Consider the following 6,468-nt stretch of genomic DNA (forward strand, 5'->3'; position numbering starts at 1 on the left):
CAACCAGGAACGCTGGGGCCAAGGCCCTACGTACGGGACATCACGATGGGAGCACCAGCTGCCAAGCAGCGGGCGCTACCGTCGCCCTGGCCCCCCCTCAGCGCGCGGACACGTCTTGTCCTTCAAACAAACAAACAAAGAGGCGCGCGCCTCGAAGTACTCCCCCCTCGGGCGTACTACCCCGACCGGCGTGTTGTCACATCTGCTGGGCTGGCGCTTGGGCGCGTCTGGCGGGTGCGCGGCATTGACTGATCACGTCAAAAGGGAAATCACCGAATCACCCTTTGGCCGAATCCATTGACTCGACCAAAGCCTCGGGGGCTACTGTCGGGTGCCACAATTAGGGACACCCTAATCGGGGTACTAAGACTGTTTTAAAAAAAAAACACAAACACCTGTTAAGTCAACTAGGCCCACGGCCTCCTTCCAATCCGGAAGAAAGGAAAAGACTCAATAAAGCCCAGCACGCGGACCATTCACATCCCTCTCGAACCCGCGGAACGATCTCCGCCTCGCTCGAGGGTCCCTCCCGGGCCCGCTGGACAATCTCCGCCTCGCTCGAGGGTAGCGGATCTACCCTCGAGCGGGTGACTCATTCTTCGCCTCGCTCGAGGGCCCCCCTCGGGACCCTCGACCACGCAACACACTTCCGCCTCGCTCGAGGGTAGCGGATCTACCCTCGAGCGGGTAACTCATCTCCGCCTCGCTCGAGGCCGTCTCTCGGCACAAGGGACAAACGGCCCCGCCACACAACCGCTCGCCGTTCGAAGGCATTAAAGGCCGGCCGCTCCACCACGGCTCAAAGGACGGGCGGCGTCAGGCCGCCACTCCCACAGTAGATGTGACCGGGGTCCCATCCGCTGACCCCGGTCACCGCTCCGCCACCCCGATCGCTGTAGCAGCACTGTGGGCATTCAATACGGGACAAGACAAGCTGGCGCCGCCCCCGTTGCTGTTCTGCCGACATCAACCATCCGGACTCACCTCCCGCAGGGGAAGGGGTCCGGCGATGTCACGTGTCCTTCCAAGAGGGGCACTCTGCACGCACGGGCGGGACCCCGGACCTCCCCCTTATGGGGTCCGGGACTTCCACGCGCTCCTGGACCTTCTAGTGTGCACGCCCGCACTCCGACCAGGGGGTCCGGGACCGTCCCACGCCATTACTACCGCCGGAACACTGCAGGACGACCGGCGCAATCTTCACGGGACCAAGGACGGAACCCAGGACGACAACGACGCGCGCCGCCTTCCCACAGTACACTTTCTACAGTGTTCGACCACAGTACCCCCGCGATTTAAGGGGAAACGATGACTTCCATATCCCCACTCATGTGCACCGCCCTTCCTTGTGACTATAAAAGGAGGAGGTGGGCTTCCTTAGGCGGGGTTGGCAGCAGGTTCTCCGGTTTTTCTCCCTCAGAAAGGCCTCAGCACTACTGAGCACTCACCTCAACCGACTTCACTCCTAGCAGAGACTTGGGAGCTTCCCTCCCTCTCTCGCTTTGCTTGTATCCCCTACTACAAACACTCCGGGTGCAAGATAATACAGTGCCCTCGCACACCCCCTTTGCTGGACGTACGGCCCCGCGGCCGAAACCAGGATAAAACCATGCGTTACTGTGTTGCCTCTTGCATCATCATCTGGGACGAGGAAACACGCAGCATTTACTAGTTGGGATTCAGGCCCCCCGGGTCGGAACACCGACAATTTTAGTCTGAATGAACCCTTCAACCCTATTTTGTACTACTTTTACATTGTATTTGTATACTTTTGTATGCACGTTTTTTTGTTTAACTTCAAATCCCCGCAAACTATACTAAATGAACAAATTTTTTAGAAAATTTGACACCATTAAATTCGTCGCACCTTGAAGTATTTTTTGGATTTTTTTGGGAATTTTTTATTTTTTTAATTTAAATTTAAATTTTGAATTTGAGGCGGTTTGGTACCGACCAAACCAAAACCGGACCTGTTTGCACGGTTACCGGTAAACCGGACCGGTTCCCCGGTTAGGTAAACCACGGGACAGACGTGTCTCCTCTGCATACTGCCTCACCAACTTGTGAGGAATTACGATTAAAAAAAACTTGTGAGGAATCCGGTGCCGAACAAAATAGCCCAAGAGTCGAGGGGCGACAATACAATAGATCCCTGAAGAGCCCAGTGCAAATCTGGGCCTAATTTCTGCGAGACCCGAACGTTATGGAACAAAAACCAGCCCAGACAGATCGTGCCACCCGGCCCGTAAACAAAAGCCGCTGAAAAACCCTAGCCACCGGGTAACCTCAACCCCTATAAATTTAGCGATCGAGGCGACGAGCTCCCAACCGCAGTCCGCAGCGCCGCCATGGGTAAGATGATGAAATCGAGCAGTTTTCCCCTTTGTCTTTTTTTTTTCTTTTCGTACGCGTTCTTATTGCATGATGATTCCGTCGAAAATCCTTCTAGACTCGAGCCCCTTGATGAGTCGATCCCTCAGATTTTTCTCTCCGGGGCTCGAATTTTCCAGAGGGGCTAGATTGCCGGAGATCTTGAGTCGCTTCGCCTACTCGTCACCGTGAAGCGCAGCGAATAACATTCTCCAAGATATCCCCGCAAAAAAAAAGTCTCCTTGATTCTTTTGTGGTTCGTATATTCGATTCAGTTCTTCTGTGGAGTCCAGTGATGGCACAATCTTTGAGACCTGAGATTTTTCTTCCTTGATGAAAATCACAAGCATGATCGCTGAGGACTACACAGATTCGTTCTCTTCTTTCTTACCATATCTGTATAGTTCCGTGTCATAGTTTTTTTTCGTGTTCTGGCTGTATGGATGATGAAATGCACTGGGCTCCGAGCAGTGAAATTTGCTGCGTTTTGACGGAGATGCACTTGCCTAGAAAGCATCGTCTGACTTGCCTACCAGTTCGCATCATATAAATTACTTTTTTCTGAATGAATTCGTGAAGAAGGCTGCATTGTACCAAGATTGGGGCTCAACTTCTTTACTCTCATCTTGATTTTGCCGATTCGGCTGTAGCCATATTAACGAGGAAGAAAAACTGGTCGGCTTGCCCTTTTCAATGGGTTATCCGCTTACCGACCTTCCAATATCTTCTCATCAAGCATTTTTGTTCGAATTTTCTGGGATCAAACCGAGGTGGATAGTGGAGGGGAATGGCGCATGCTGTAGTCATTCTTGTAGACCACCTCGAACAGCAAGTTCTTGCCGTTGTCTTCCTCCCATTTTGATTTGTAGCGATGCCCTTCTCCTCTTTCTTCGTTTTAAATCGAGGGAGGAAGATGGGCTGGTTGTTCATCATCCGGGCAGCCTGATGCCATCGTCGCAGGCTGCGTCATTGATGCTTACATTTTCAGAGCTCCAATATACTCCTTGCGACCTTGCCACGAAACGGAACTGCGGAAGCGTACTCGATGGTAGTCTAAACTGGGTTAATCTTTCGGGCTTCATCACGAAAACATTTATGGAAACATTCATAAGAACGAGAGTGGATAAGATGAACTCAGACACAGTAACATGTTGGGAATAATCTGAATCTTGGACTGAAATTCACTGGAATTGAATCCATACCTAAACTGCTAAAAATAGTGTATTAAACTCACTCCTAAACAAGCATATATAGAGAATTTCCGTTTGAAATTTCTGCACGGTCTCGTTGATAATCGATATGAAGTTATGTTTGCAAAATAAATTAAGAATGCTCCGGTGGTTTTCAAAATATAAATACGATACTAAAGTGTGTCATCCTTCTTAACTGTGTCATTTCGGTTTTTAAACTTGTAAATCGATCGTTTAGGTCCTTAAATTTTTTGCCTTAGTCATTCTGATTCCTAAACTTATAAATCATCTGTTTAGATACCCAAATTTGTTAAGTCGTGTTATCCCAATCCCTAAATCAGATGATATAAAATCTCTATATCAAAAAATAATTTATAACTTTTTTATATGAACTCGAACGAAGATAAATTTTATATTAAAATTGTATCTCTCGACGCGATCTACAACTTTGTAGTTGAAAAATTTTTGAATTAAAATTATTTAGAGTCTAAAAATTTAATTTTAACTTTTAAATTTTAAAATCTATAAACTTACAACAATATTTTGAGATTCTAAACAGTTTTAATTCAAATATATTTCAACTACAAAGTTGTAGATTACGCCGAGTGCTACCATTTTGATATAAATTTTATCTTCATTCAAGTTTATTTGAAAAAGTTATAAATTATTTTTTGATATATAGATTTTAGATCACTTTGTTTGACCCATATGAGACTCAAAATAAAGTATAGGGATCGGAATGGTATGATTGAACAAATTTCAGTATGTAAACGTTTGATTTTATAGGGATGACACAGTGGAATAAGTTTATGGACCGAGATGACACAGATGGACAAGTTTGAGGACTTGAATGGTCGATTTGTGAGTTTAGAGATCGGGATGACACAGCGACACAAGTCTAGAGACCGGTGGTGGTCTTTACTCAATACGATAAATCACAGCTTTAATGGGCTGCAACTTCAAATGCACATTGGAAGCCCATTTGCGATCAACTGTTGTTGCAAGGCTGCCTGGGCGGCCCCCGCGGTGGTGGGTGAGGTCTCTCCGTGCTTCCGAGGACTGCAGCCCATTTTAGATCTATGTTTCAGCCCGTCAATTTGTATACTGGCTTCTTCATTCAACGAAATTAACCAGCTACTCGTTCTAACACTATTAGTACTAGTCATCTTTTGGTCAATGCGTGTTTTGTAAAATTTTACACAAAAAGATCAATATATGCATGCAGTACTAAACTAAATTTATTTGCAAAACCTTTTTATGGATGAGTGTAACTTTTCGAGATGAATCTAATGACACCATGGTTAGCTACAGTGACCGCGTCTAATCATACGGTCAAAGGTCTCATTAGCTACAATAACTGCTACAATATCATAGTTGTGGAGTTGATTTTATAATTATACATCATTTAATATCTCTAATTAGTGGTCAAAGAGCCGAAAAATTTTCGTGAAAAATTTTACAACCTCCATCCAAACACCGCTCAAATTTGGAGTAAGCTGACTCATGTGAAATTGTGATTGCCTTTTCTATGTATTGATGAATCTGGCCCTTCTTCCTGCTTGCTAGTAGATTGCATGTGGACGGAGGCCTTTTTTTTTGAGAGGAATGTGGACGGAGGCCTGAGAGGTGAGACTGAGAGATTGGGTCGGGACATCTTGCCTCCGATGTGGGCAGTACTTAACTGAATGTTCGTTCGTGCCGCGCCACAGGATTTGGACCCAAAACTAGCTCCTTTTCCTCCTAGGTCTAAAGCAGTTGGCATTTTCCACTTTTCCACAAGCTGTGTTCATGAATAAAAGTACATTTTGTCATCTAGAAAATCAATACGGCACGGTGAAGCTCCGTCCAAACGAGTACGATGATGAGAGTAGCTGTGCTTGCAATGTCTTCTTGATCTCCAGAGAGAAGTGCCGAGCATGATCGTCTTCACGATGACCCACCACGCGTGCGACCCAGTCCGAGTCACGCCACCGCGTACGTGCCTGCCGTCGCAAGCAGTGGAAACTCCGTCCGAAGGGCAAGGCTTATAATAAATGTCTGAATGCTTACGACGTGCCGCCGTGCCGGGCGGCGTTGCGGCCAGAGCGCAGTCTTTCTTGGCTTAGCAGTTGCCATCTGCCGTGCTCGCCTAGACCGCGTCCATGCTTCCAGCTCGAGCTGGTTTTACTAGTATTTTCCGTGACATCTCGCTGAGCTCGCAGCTGCATGTGCGACAATTTCTGATGGGGACGGATGCATGTGGTTGTCTGATAAGAACCGCGCTGTAAACCACTCCAGACATGTGTCATCCCTCCTTTTATTTTCCAGGCTCATTTCAGTTGTGCACCGAACATCAAACTACTCATTCCGTCTGCAAAAGGCGCAATTTTCATTTTTCGACAAGTCAAAATAATTTTTAATTTGATCAATTTTTCATTTATAGATTTAGTATAAAAATATATTACATGGTAATCTAATAATACTTATTTTGTAATACGAATATAAATATTATTTTATATAATTTTGGATAAAGTAGAAATTGCTTGACTTCTTAAGAAGCGAGAGTTGCATCTTATTTAGGATGAAGGGAGAGAGTATGAAACATATACACGAACTTTTGTCATCAGCAGCAGGTAGGAGTTTATACCAGGTCAAGTCAGATTTTTCTACCATTTGCAGTCTAACCTACTTGTACCACATCAGTGAAAAAACACGGCACCTCATTCCGTAGACCAGACGCAGACTGCAACTTTCTCGCGTACATTAGCGTCAGCCAATCTGCGTACGTACTTGGCAACACGCCCCAGAGGAAATATCAGCGTACACACCATACCAGATCAGAGAGGTCCGGCCGCGTCTGGTCAACTCCCCCTCCAGACCATCGCCGCGCGCGTTTCCGCGACGAGCCGGAAGCAACCGATCGATCGAG

General features: G+C 46.6%; 3 non-coding genes across 3 annotated transcripts; all 3 read left to right on the top strand.

Moving 5' to 3' along the window:
* Positions 1 to 2,658: 2,658 nt before the first annotated feature.
* LOC120693646 lies at positions 2,659 to 2,733 on the top strand. Its single transcript, XR_005683103.1, has one exon. It is a non-coding gene; the product is annotated as a small nucleolar RNA R66 (small nucleolar RNA).
* Positions 2,734 to 2,809: 76 nt separating this feature from the next.
* Positions 2,810 to 2,897, top strand: LOC120693691. Its single transcript, XR_005683146.1, has one exon. It is a non-coding gene; the product is annotated as a small nucleolar RNA snoR118 (small nucleolar RNA).
* Positions 2,898 to 3,011: 114 nt separating this feature from the next.
* On the top strand, positions 3,012 to 3,096 carry LOC120693679. Its single transcript, XR_005683135.1, has one exon. It is a non-coding gene; the product is annotated as a small nucleolar RNA snoR109 (small nucleolar RNA).
* The last annotated feature ends 3,372 nt before the right edge of the window (positions 3,097 to 6,468 follow it).

Source organism: Panicum virgatum, chromosome 9N (assembly GCF_016808335.1).
Source record: "Panicum virgatum strain AP13 chromosome 9N, P.virgatum_v5, whole genome shotgun sequence".
Lineage (NCBI taxonomy): Eukaryota > Viridiplantae > Streptophyta > Magnoliopsida > Poales > Poaceae > Panicum > Panicum virgatum.